The 12362-nt window shown below is 32.6% G+C and overlaps 1 long non-coding RNA gene across 6 annotated transcripts; it reads left to right on the top strand.

Annotated features, from left to right (window-relative positions):
- Positions 1-2278: 2278 nt before the first annotated feature.
- On the top strand, positions 2279-7210 carry LOC145052831 (uncharacterized). Of its 6 annotated transcripts, none has more exons than XR_013684240.1 (5): positions 2279-2526; positions 2618-2670; positions 2805-3501; positions 4480-4577; positions 6605-7210. It is a non-coding gene; the product is annotated as an uncharacterized LOC145052831 (long non-coding RNA). The 6 variants fall into 6 exon arrangements; XR_013684241.1 differs by lacking the exon at positions 6605-7210 and adding an exon at positions 4864-5475; XR_013684238.1 differs by lacking the exon at positions 6605-7210 and adding an exon at positions 4958-5450 and having other exon boundaries at positions 2280-2526.
- The last annotated feature ends 5152 nt before the right edge of the window (positions 7211-12362 follow it).

Raw genomic sequence — 12362 nt, 5'->3', positions numbered from 1 at the left:
TTCATTTCGGTTTTATGGTATTGTTATGGATGATGGTTTTATTAATACAAAAGTAAAAACAAAATGTCATAATTTTTGGGACATTACAACATGTCATTACTTAATTAAGTGTCATAACCTAATTAGTCATAGGTTAATCAACTCCCTTATAGTTCCACTATAAATATGGATGTTGAACTATAAATATGGATGTTAGTTAGACGGGAGAGTAAGTATTTTGTTGCTTTTACATGAATTTGATGTAATCGAGCTTCTTACTTTCAATGAGTAAAAAAATAATTATTTACCCTCTCAATTTTACATTTTATTTGTTCTTAATATTCCATGATTTCTTACTAATTGAACTAGTTTATCGATCCTACAAAATGACTTATGATTAAATCATCTAATTTTCTCTAAAATAATTGTTTGCAAGTTTATGATTAATAATTGTGATTTTTATAGTGTAACACCTCTTTCCCGAGCATGATTTAAATTCTCACTTAATTCTTCTCAAGTAAGAAAAAAATGGATAATTTTGTGGTTCACATTGCATGCTAGCTCATTAAGTCATTACACGACTAATAGTGGTTGCAATGCGTAGCTACAATACGCCCAAACCATAGTCTCTTGCTTTGAGCCTTATTTAAAGGCACTAACTTCAAGGTTTTCATTATTGTGCACCATTCATCCTTCATAAACCCTAGATTCCCTTTCGAGATTCTCGAGCTTTTGTTCCATATGGTGTGTTAATTGAAGAAGAAGGTTGAGGTTTTGGTCTAAGTGAAGCAAGGTCTAGAGAAGTCTCAACCTTCTTATCATATTCATGACCTTTGTAAGTTAAAAAGTACCAACCTTTATGACACTAATGTATATCTCTATAGTTTTGGGGTACTTTTTTGTATTTTGTTCCATTTCTTTATATTTCCTTGCACTTTGGGAAACTGTAGGTTAATAGATTTTTTTTTGATCATTTATGGAGCAAACATGGAGAAAAGAGTGCATGCATGGGCTCTCATGGCTCCATGCAAGAAAGACTTATCCTTCTTGCTCATTTTAGATATAGGGTTGGTGTTGGAGTTGTTAGAGGCATGGATCAGGATGAAGTTAGAAAATTTATCCTTTAAGAACATCATTTGCTGGTTTCTGGAATGTCTTAGTTTTTGTCTTATAGGATTAAGTGTTCAACAAAGAAATGAATCTGCCCTAAAAAGTACGAAGCAACTAAGGAATGGTAGCGACGTGAAGCTTGAGGAGTAGTCGCGACTATTTTATTACCTAGTGTTTGTGAAGCGAGAAGGAGTTAGGTCGCAACACATTGACTGTTGACTTTTGACTGATTTGACTTTTGGTCAAACTTCGATGAACCATGGGTTTTGGACTAAGGTTTATCCTTTGTTTTGTATGGGCTTACTAAGTTATACTAACTGATAAGTTAGGTGATTCATGTAGCTGATTCTCTCGAGACTTGTGTGTGTGAGAATTTAACTCTTAGTTTTATGTGAGTTTTCTTACTATAATATAAATGCTGGAGTATTGTATGATAAGACTAGAAATAGTCTTTGTATATAGATTGATAAATTGTATGATATGTTCTTATGACTGGTATGGAACGATGGCAAATCGAGAAAAGGTCGTGAGTGTATAGGTAATGATGCGACTAACGATAGGCCATAAGCCTACATATAATGAGGGTTCGTGATAGGCTGTAAGTCTGGAAGAAAGACTAAAGAGCGTGAGCCATCAGGTGGTATGCATTGTATGTGAAATGGAATGCATGACATATTGGGGAACTCATTAAGTTTTATGCTTATGTTTTAAAGTTATGTTTTTAAGGTTTTTCCGCTTACTGTACATGCATGATGATACAATGAGTTTTTGGATTTCTGCAATCTCGTATATATGTTTTTGACTTATATTTTGTGATATTGACTTGGTGGATGTTTTCTAAAGTTTTATGAAAATGATTTTTGTTTTGATTTATTACAATTAAAAAAAAATATATGTTTAAATTATAGATGTTACATATAATCTCTATGTTATTTTACTTGTAGTATAGTAGTTATAAACTAGTGACGAACAACTTAAATAATCTATTATTTTATATATATATATATATATATATATATATATATATATATATATATATATATATATATATATATATATATATATAGACAATCTTTAGGAACAGTACCTAACTAGGGTTATTTTACCTGAGTTAATCTGCCGAGTTAATCTACCGTGGTCACCGCTGAGCTCTGTTACTTCCACTGCTCCGGTATCCTATCAACTTTATTTATTTCCACCGTCTCATATCTCTCAATTATTCTATTCTGATTCTACCTTGTATTCCTTCTTCTCTCTAAACAAACCTCCTCAATTCCTCTGATAAACCCTAACCACCGTCTCCTTCCCCTTCAACAACTTATATTGCACCACTCCACATCCACTTTACTCCCACAGAAGGTAACGCAAAACTGTCCAGACGATTCCACCGTCATTGGCTTCGTTGTCGTCGATGCCTCTGTCACTTTGCATCTACAGGTGATATCTCTCTGCGATTGCTCTGTAATTCCGACCACTTTTTTTTCTTCATTGAATCCTTTCTCATCAACAAAACTACGTTTCTTCGCAGACCCACCCATAAAGAAGAGATATTGGAGATGGACGCCAGCAAAAGGAACGAAGGTTACACCGCTTCCTACCTGATACTCTGATAGATGTTTTTTGCTTTGTCTTCTATTTTTGTGTTCATTTTTATTGTGTTTTTTTTTTGTTTCTGTATAAGTGGTTCTATTTAGTTGTTTTTGTTTTTTTTCCAGCTCTTCGCTGACCACTTTCTAGCTGCCACTCCTCAATGGCTCCGGAAACGGCATACCCTTTCTCCATCAAGTAAGTTTTAATCTCCATCAGGTAAGTTTTAATCTTTGCTACGAAAGTAAAAGTGAACCCGATTCACCGCCTACGTGCCCTTTGGCGACTTTCACTTTCAACCCGATTCGCTGATCCAGAGCGTCCCATCAAGGGCTACGGTTATGCTGCGAGCGACACTTCTAGAACCTTCTCACCCCTCACCTTCTCCCGAAGGTAAGCGTTTCAAAGACTACAAATCCAAAGGATTTTCTGTTCTCAAAAGAATTTGAACTTATACTGCGAAATTATTGTCCCTCTGAGTGTGTCGGATTTATTTGTTCTCCTTAATCATCACTCATGTTCTCAATCGATTAACTCTTCCCCTGTTTTTCTTGATATTTCTTTTCGGATTAGCAGATTCAACTATCGATGTTTTTTTTTATTATGAGATACATGTATGTACTGTTTGGTTTGCAGATTAACATTGCGTTAACAACAACCTATCAATAGATATGTTGTTCGTGGAATTTTAACTTCTGGGGTTGAACCTGTATGTTGTGTTGTCAGAAACATGAGTGCACACATGAATAAGGAGGTCATTCATCTACATCAAAGTAGCAGGACAATTAAAGTATAGGAATGGTATCTGCAATTATGACGGGAAAGGTACCCACTTTGTTTTGTGAATTTTGTAACATTTTTCATAATTTACATCATAGTTTTAGTTTTTCATCTTCGTAATTTGTAAATGTGTTGCACATATCCCCCAAGTGCTTATCAACTTCAAAAATAATAAAAACCTTCGTGGATCTATCACGGCCTGCCCAATGTGGTCGTCCTAATGGATATAAATTTTGAACGACAGTTGACTATTTTACCCTTTTGTAAGTGGTTTTAATGTTTGGTTTTATGATGTCTTAGGACAGAAAAGAACTTGATTTCTACTTGAAGTAGCTGCAGAACAGGGCATAAGAGAGCTTAAACAATCTAAGTTTATGATCAAGTCTTCTTTTATATCTCATTTAATTTAATTTGACCTGAATTTTGTTTCACTTAATGAATTTTGAATGGATCATGCTAGTTCTATCTCCATGGATCCGTGCTTTTGAGACCAATAATCCAATTTTAATGTTAAATTTTTGTTAATAAAACTCAACTCTTAAATGAGTAAAGCCTAAATGGAAAGCATTATGTAAAAAAGAAGACCATATGGATTGGAATTAGGACAGCAATGATTCCTTTGTGGGTATGATTATGATTCTCATTTCCTAATTTACCCTTACTCTGTTTCACCATGAATAAACAAAAACAAGAACAAGTTATCTTCATTCTTGATTCTTGATTAATAAACAGTTTTTCTTAACTGTTCTAGATTTGCAGCCAGGAAGTCTGTACCAAATATCTTTTAATTTTTTTTTTTTTTTTTTAATAGTCATTTCCAATAACAGTTGCAGTAAGACAGACTAATTTCTGCTTGAATTCATTGATTTTATATGTACTTTTGAGAAATCTGATTACATGTTATATAATTTAATAGCTTTTGACCATTTTACAATTTTGTAGTCATATAATTTAAAGCAATGTATTTTATATAAATTAGCTTTTATGCCTTTTTAAAATTGCAAACATATTTGTGATGTGCAGGTTTGAAAGAATTTGAAGGGGGTGAGAGAGAATGACTGAACGACCTATTGCTCAGATGACACAAAATTATGGTTGGTGCAATCAAACAACACAAAAAGGTATCTGTTTTAAACTTTTAATTTTTTTTTCTGAAGAACACGAGGGATGCTTCACTTTTATATTTCTAGTGTTTTGTAAAGGGTTTCATTGACATGTTTGGATTCGTTTATAGGCAAGAGCTTAATATTGTGTTTAATTTGGTGTTAAAAGCTTGCTAGCATTTTATTTTTCAAAGTTTTAATGTAGTTGACAAATATATAAAGGACGTGAACATTCAATTCTTACAGTTTTAGTACAATATTGCCCTAAACACTTTTTTATTAATAAAACTCATTTTTTTTTTAGTTTCAGGACGATATTAAAAGCATAATTTTTTGCACTTTTTATGGACCATAATGTCCCTGCACACTTTTTATATCGATAAAACCAATTTTTTCAGATTCAATACAACATTGAATGGAATTTGTCTGCACTGATTCATCCGATGACACAATCACATACGGTGGCTACTCTGATCACATGGTTGCTGATGAGCACTTTGTGTTGCATTGGGTAGACAATTTGCCACTTGATTCCGGTGCTCCATTGCTATGTGTTTTGATCACAACTTACAACCGAACGAAAAATGTCACATCTAACCCCGCAGCGCGGGGTCACTCACCTAGTTTTTATGATATCTCTTTCAAATAGTGTGCATACGTTTCCTTCTATGAGAAAAATTCAAGTTAAAATAATCTATTTGATTTGTCATAACAATAAAATAGAACGATATAGTCACATTAAGTCCACAAAGTTTTTCTATATATGTAACTATTCTTCAACTGTTTCTGTTTTCACCCTTCTCACCTATTCATTGTTAAAGAACAAACTCATGGATATCATGTTCTTGTTGATTTTTTATTTTTGTGTATAACCAATCTACTCGGATAAATAAAAGTTTTTGTCATATGTCATATTTTCATTCAATTTGTCAAATGTTATTTTGTGGTTATTTTGAATTAATTTCTTTTTTACATGTCGTTTCATAGGTTTTTCTATTTTAATAAATTCAATATAATATTTTAATGTAATAATTACAGTAAATATAATAATAAATTAATATAAATTTCATTAATGAACTTATTTTCTTATTCAAAATTTTCAAATATTTAGACTTTTATATTTAATTTTTTTAATCTACCCTAATAAATGAAAATGATTTTGCCACATGTCCTTTTCTCATAAAATTAGTCACATGTCATTTTGTTATAATTTGAGATATATTTATTTTCCATTTGTCATTACTTTAATTTTCATTTTCAATATATCATTAATTTAGTTTCTATAAATTAAACCTACCATAATGACTATTAATTTCAAATTTCAAATTTAAACTTTAAATTTTAAATTTCAAATTTAATTTCAAATAAATTTACAGTTTAAACCTTTATGTTTAACATTTTGTTATAATTAACCCGTAATATAGAATTCTAAATTCTATATTACGAACTTCTATCGTATTAAAACAATATTGTCTATTTATTTTTATTCATTTTTTTAGTTTTAAGCACACCGAAAATTCAGGTTTTAATTCCTTTTTTTTTAAAATAAAATTCAAACCCATCCATGGTTAGATTTTTCAAATTTTCACTTTGGTTTTGGGTTTTCTAAGTAGATCAATATATAATTAATTCATGTGGGTGATTGCAATATATTTATGTGAATAAAAGATCTCTAGTGATCTGATCTTTATCTTTTTTGAAAGCTTGTATGTATTATATTTTCTAGGATTTATTAAATAAACATAATGGAAAAGATCTTGAGATCCTAGAAGCATACTTAGTTTGCACTATACATTCAATCACAAATGCTCGTAATTGAGACGGTTGATTTTGTGGACTATTATAATAGATTCTGGGTCATCCCCCAACTATAATCTATATATTTAAGCACAGACCGCGTCTCAATATATTCTTAGACATCAAAGAACGTAAACACATTCGGAAAATACACAAATGGATACACTAAAAGCTCTTCACTGTGAATTGAAGATTATTAATGCTAAAAACGTCCAAGTTACCAACTCCAATGGTTACTTCTTTGTTAGATGCTATCTTTCTGCTGGAAACAACAAAAGGGTTCGTTTAGATAGCCAAGAAGTATCTCCAAACAAAGAATTTTCTATGAACGAATCATTCTCCTTGGATTGCATCGGGACAAAGCAATCAATGGACATGATCAGTCACGGAACAATTGTCTTGGAGCTTCGTTGGAGGAGTAATACAGCAGCCATGTTTAGAGGGTCTCAACTAGTTGGAAGAACTGAACTGTCCTGGAGAGATGTTTTTGAGTCGCCAAACATGCAAATGGAGAGATGGGTGATCCTGAAATCCAAGAAAAAAGACGTGAAACCACCTTCTATTCGTATAGCTATGAAGATTGAAACACCTTTTGGTTGTGGAGTAGATTTGATAGAAAGAAAGAGGAAGAACAAATGGGATGAAAGATGTGGGTGCTGCCATAGTGATTGCAGTCAGAATACATGTCTTGATGGTGAGCTTTTTGCCATAGGAGCTGCTTTGGATGCTTTCCAGAGAGATTTCTTGTTAGTATATTTGTAATTGGAGTAGGTGTTTATTTCTTCATTTTTTGCTTCGCCTGCGTGAAAATCACCAGACAAATTTTTGTAGTGAATTAATAATAAATCCCGAAATCATTTGATTTAAATATTTAAAAAAAATGTTCATATTTATTATAATAACTTTTTACAGCAAGCCAATTGGCTCCAAGTAGTAAAATTTTAATGACAATACAATCGAAAAGAAAACTGCACTTCGTTTAATCGTTTAAACTTTTTCCGTTTAGTGTTTAAATATATGATTGGTATGAATTCTAGTCTTGGGATTTGTTGTTCGCAATCTTATTGTTTGTGGATTTCAAAAAAAAAAATAGAAGAAAAAAAAAATAGGATGGTTTATTTATTTATTCTTTTAACAACAAGATTATATTGAAAAACTATCTTGACCTTAGAAGATAAATAACAAAGAACGAAAATATTTTAGTTTATAGTTAACAAAACAACTATTTTTTTCAACTAACCATTATATCCGGAATAACCATTCTGGACCTAACTAAAACGGGTCAAACCCACAGATGTAGCTCAATGTTATATACACCAGCCCCACACACAAGAATCGGAAATAAACATTCCAAAATTTGAAATTCCAAAAGCCGTTTACCTGCATTTCGGATAGAGTTTTGATTATGAACTCAACAATCAAATAAGTTCTATTTTTAAGTTACTTTTATTTGATTTTGCAAACAATTAAATGCATCATAGGACATGTCCAAAATACAAAGCACAAGTCCAATATATATATATATATATATATATATATATATATATATATATATATATATATATATATATATATATCAAGGTTGTAAAAATCGTTTGACGGTAGCTCGACGATCAACTGGTGTTAAGGGATTAACCGGTCTTGACAGTGATTAATCGAGCATTAATGGGAGGCCATAGATTATTAATAAAATATTAATATTAATTAAAATTTAATATATCTTAAGAAAAACAAGTACTTCAAAATTAGAAAATAAGAAAAATTGTAATTTGAAAATTTGGCAATACGAAAATATAAACATTTTGGTATAATATTTGAAATTTTGAAAATTTGAAAATTTGAAAATTTTGGAGTAAAAAAATGTTGGTTTTTTGAATTTTTTTTTAAATTTTTGACCTTTTTTTTTTTTTTTTTTTTTTTTTACTTTTTTCGACAATGTTTACTTTTGTTGACCGATTAATCCCGCCAAGGCCGATTAATCTCGTCAAACCCGATTAATCCTAAATTTCCGATTAATGCCATAATCCTCGACGGTTGGAGAACGCCAAGTGATTAATCCACGATTAATCCCGATTTCTGCAACCATGATATATATATATATATATATATATATATATATATATATATATATATATATATATATATATATATATATATATGTATTTGCATTTTTGTTTTTGTTTTACACATATATAGACCCATATAAGTATCTTAAAGCGTGCTAAGATTAGTTTTTTGTGTGTGAAAATAAGTTACTACGGAATCTGTAATGGTAGTGTATCTCCGGAATACGAAGAATGTGGTCCGAAATATTAAGATTAATGTCGGAATGATGTTCCGAAATGACACTCCACAATAAAAATTCTTTATTTGTTTTTTTTTGTGTCTGATATTGTTTAATAACTCGTGTTATTTCGAAGACCAGGATGTATGGGTGTTGGTAAAAAAAAGTGGGTTTTAAAGAGAAAGAATATGTATCCATTTAGAAACGCTGTCAAAATTACGTCCGATAAACATACAATAGAATTACAAAATTTTATAATAAATATTTTATTTTATTTTTATGATAATGTATTGAAATGTTGTTGCATTTTTTTTGCAGATAAAAAACACAAATATTGAGTTAGAAAAAAGTAATAAAACATAAAACCTATCAAAGGCCCCAATAAAATTATGAAAGAAATCAGAAAATATGTTAAAACTTAAATTTAAAGCAAATAGAACTTTGAAATATGAGACCCAAGCAAGTTTGGAGAAACATATTATTATAGATTAGCTGCAAATTAATAGTTGTTGTTATGGATATGTTTTAGCAAGTAATTTTAATTTTGAATATAATGAAATACTATGTTCTGAAGATGAACAATGATGTCTTGTTGATAGCACAACGTTAGAAATGATTCACGATTATTAACGTGTGAAACAACATATGGTAATACTGGAAATCTGATTACCGCCTTCTGCGGCCAATGAGCGGAGAAAAGTAGCATTGTATAATATGCAAATGTTCCTCATTACGATGTTTGAATATATACTACAATTTGTGAACATAATGGACATCATCGAAGACACTTAGGACAACTTTAACAATAGAAGATCGAGTCCAAATGACTGATAATGGGTTCAGCCTAATGGTGACCTGCATGGGATTGTTTGAAAATCTTGTAGACATGACTAGTTTGCACTAGATACAAGTTCCTGGTTATCCTTGAAATGTACTGTAATTTTAAATATTGTAATATCTTTTAAAACATAATTATGTAAAAGGAATGGTATGGTTATCTAAAATGGCAATCCTTTTCATTAACATTAGTACAACGATCGTTACAAATCATAATACGTTTTTATATCGTTTTCACAAATTAGGAAGTTGTAAGGGTTAAATAATTCTAACATCATCTTTTAGACAGTCCCATTTTCCACAAAACTTATCAATTTTCGCATTTACATATTGAATCCACTTGTGAACTTCTTAGACTTTTTTCATAGCTTCAAGAACCCGTTTTTATATTTCAATTACTTGTTCTGCTAAATCGTCTGCATGGTGATTGTGTGTCCGACTTATTTCAGAGTCCCTTTCTCTTTGCTTCTTAGTGGCCTGCATAGCTTGGAAAGTGTCATCGGACATTTTATCTAAAAGTTGGAAATCTGGGCTTTCCGGAAATTGGTAAATATCTGAACAACATATAAATCTTCTTCTTCACAATGGCAAGCACCAAATTGATCAGATGAACTCATTCTCTAGTTTTTTCTATCTTTACCTGCATATTAATATGGTGTATTTCTAACATATTTTATTGTGTCCAGAATGGTGTGTCTGGAATGGTGTGTCCAAAATGTGTGTCCGTGAATGCGTGCATTAGGAATCTATGACATGTATAATTGATTTGACATGAAATAAGTGATTGATGTTATGTATAGAATGTTAGCTCATAATGGAATTCTGGAAGGACATATAATGCATAATGAAACACTATAAATAAGAAAATAGAATTAAGGAAGCTTTATATCTCTGGAATGGGAGTAAATCAACCCCAATCGCGGACTACACAAGAAGATCGCGCTTGGTAAGGCTTGGATAACCATTAAGGATGATATGGTTGTCATCAATCTGCCACATGTCATGTCCGGATCATGTTGGGTCCAATTGAAAAATGTTTCACTATGAGTTATAGTTTGTAGAGTATCAAACTAAAGAAGAAGTAAAGATTAAGTTTCTATACATACGATCAAAGGTGGAGACATTTATCAAAATTTATCAAAAGGTCGACAAAAGTTATTTGATGAAGATGTACTAGTAATTTTGCAGCTGGCAAGGGTGGAATACAGACAACAAAATAAATGCGTTAATTTTCCATATGAACATGCTTGGTATCTTCTAAAAGCGTCCCGCATTTTTAAATTTTGTATTTGTTATTTGTAGGTTTAATAAAATATGTTATTTCTAAACTATCTGTAATGCTTGGTCCAAGTATTATTTATTTTTCAATATTTTAAGGTTTTGGACTAGAACTCGACGAGTTGGGAAGCTCCAACTCGTCGTGTAGAAATTCTTTTGGACGTGGGTTTAAGGACTCAAATTGGCGAGTTGGGGAGCCCCAAATCGAGACACTAAAAAGGAAAACCCTAATTTTTAGTGTTTGCATCATTTTTAAAGGCCTTAAACCCCTTTGCTAGCCTCCCTCATCACGCCCTTTTGTCCAGAGAAACCCTAGTTCTTGCTTTTCCTATCATAGTTGAAGAAAGAGGCTATAGATCCAGTATCTTCACTGTTGAGGCATGCATATTAAGGTATAAAGCTGATACCTTGATCAGTCATTTGCTATATCTATTCATTAGAGGGTTTTGTGTCATTTAAGATTATTATTGGGTCATTCTTGGACTTGAGCATGGTATGAAGCTATGACTTCAGATCTGGACACCTCATGACCTCTTTGGACGTAAAGTTGCCATTTTTATTAAGTCATGGCCCTCCCTCATTCCCTAAATCCCTTCATAAGCCATGTTGGAGTGTTTTGGAACCTTAATGCCATGCATCGACGTAAAGTTAGAAAGTTTACGTGATTAAACAACAATAGAACCTCGGATATACAATATGAAACGTTGAACTAAAGAGCTAGAGGCTTAATGGGTCAAGACCCTCTTCAAAGGAGCTAGGGTTTGGGTCTAAAGCTTATTAGACAATCTCATGGGTAAAGTTGGAAACTTTACCCTCTTAGTCGTCTCTATGGTTAGGGATCTGAAGTTTGGAACCTTTGGATTCAAGAAAAATGGGCTTAATGCATTAAGTGGGTTGGCAGATAAAGGAAGTCGACGAGTTGGCTCGAGGTTTCCTCGATTTCTGGATACTGAGCGAACTCGGCGAGTTGATGAGATAACTCGGCGAGTTGGATAGGGTTTTCCTAGGTTTCCTAAACACTGAAGGGACTCGACGAGTAGCGAGATACTCTCGACGAGTTGGGTCAAAATGGACTGTTGACCTTGACTTTGACTTTGACTCTGACCATGGTTGACCATCTTTGCCTTTAAGGGTATCTTTGATATTTCGGGATTTTGACGAAGATAGTCACATGGTGATTGTAGGCAACTGTGTTCGGAGCTATGTTTCGAGATTTGATCGTATCAGTTAAACATTCTTAAGAGGTGAGTCTCGTCACCATACCAATGGGTCGAAGGCACCAAGGCTGCCCCATTTTGTGATATGTGGTACACTAGTGGTGTAATAATATGTGTTATACTAGTTTGTTACATGCTATATTGTATGCTAGTTGTTTTGTGATACTTGTATGTAAGACCTCGGGGGGTTCCCGAGGCACTTGGGTGTAAGACCTTGAAGGGTTCCAAGGCATCCTAAGTAAAGACCTCGGGTGGTTCCTGAGGCACTAGGGTATAAGACCTTGGAGGGTGTCCATGGCATACCTAGTCAAGACCTTAGGGATTCCCGAGGCATTGGGCTAAGACCATGTGGGGGTTCCCATGGCACCCGGTGCAAGACCCTAGAGGGTT

This window comes from Lactuca serriola, chromosome 5, assembly GCF_051521515.1.
Source record: "Lactuca serriola cultivar US96UC23 chromosome 5, Lser_US96UC23_V15, whole genome shotgun sequence".
NCBI lineage: Eukaryota > Viridiplantae > Streptophyta > Magnoliopsida > Asterales > Asteraceae > Lactuca > Lactuca serriola.
The sequence above is the reverse complement of the archived record's forward strand: the minus strand, read 5'-3'. Positions and strand labels throughout refer to the sequence as shown.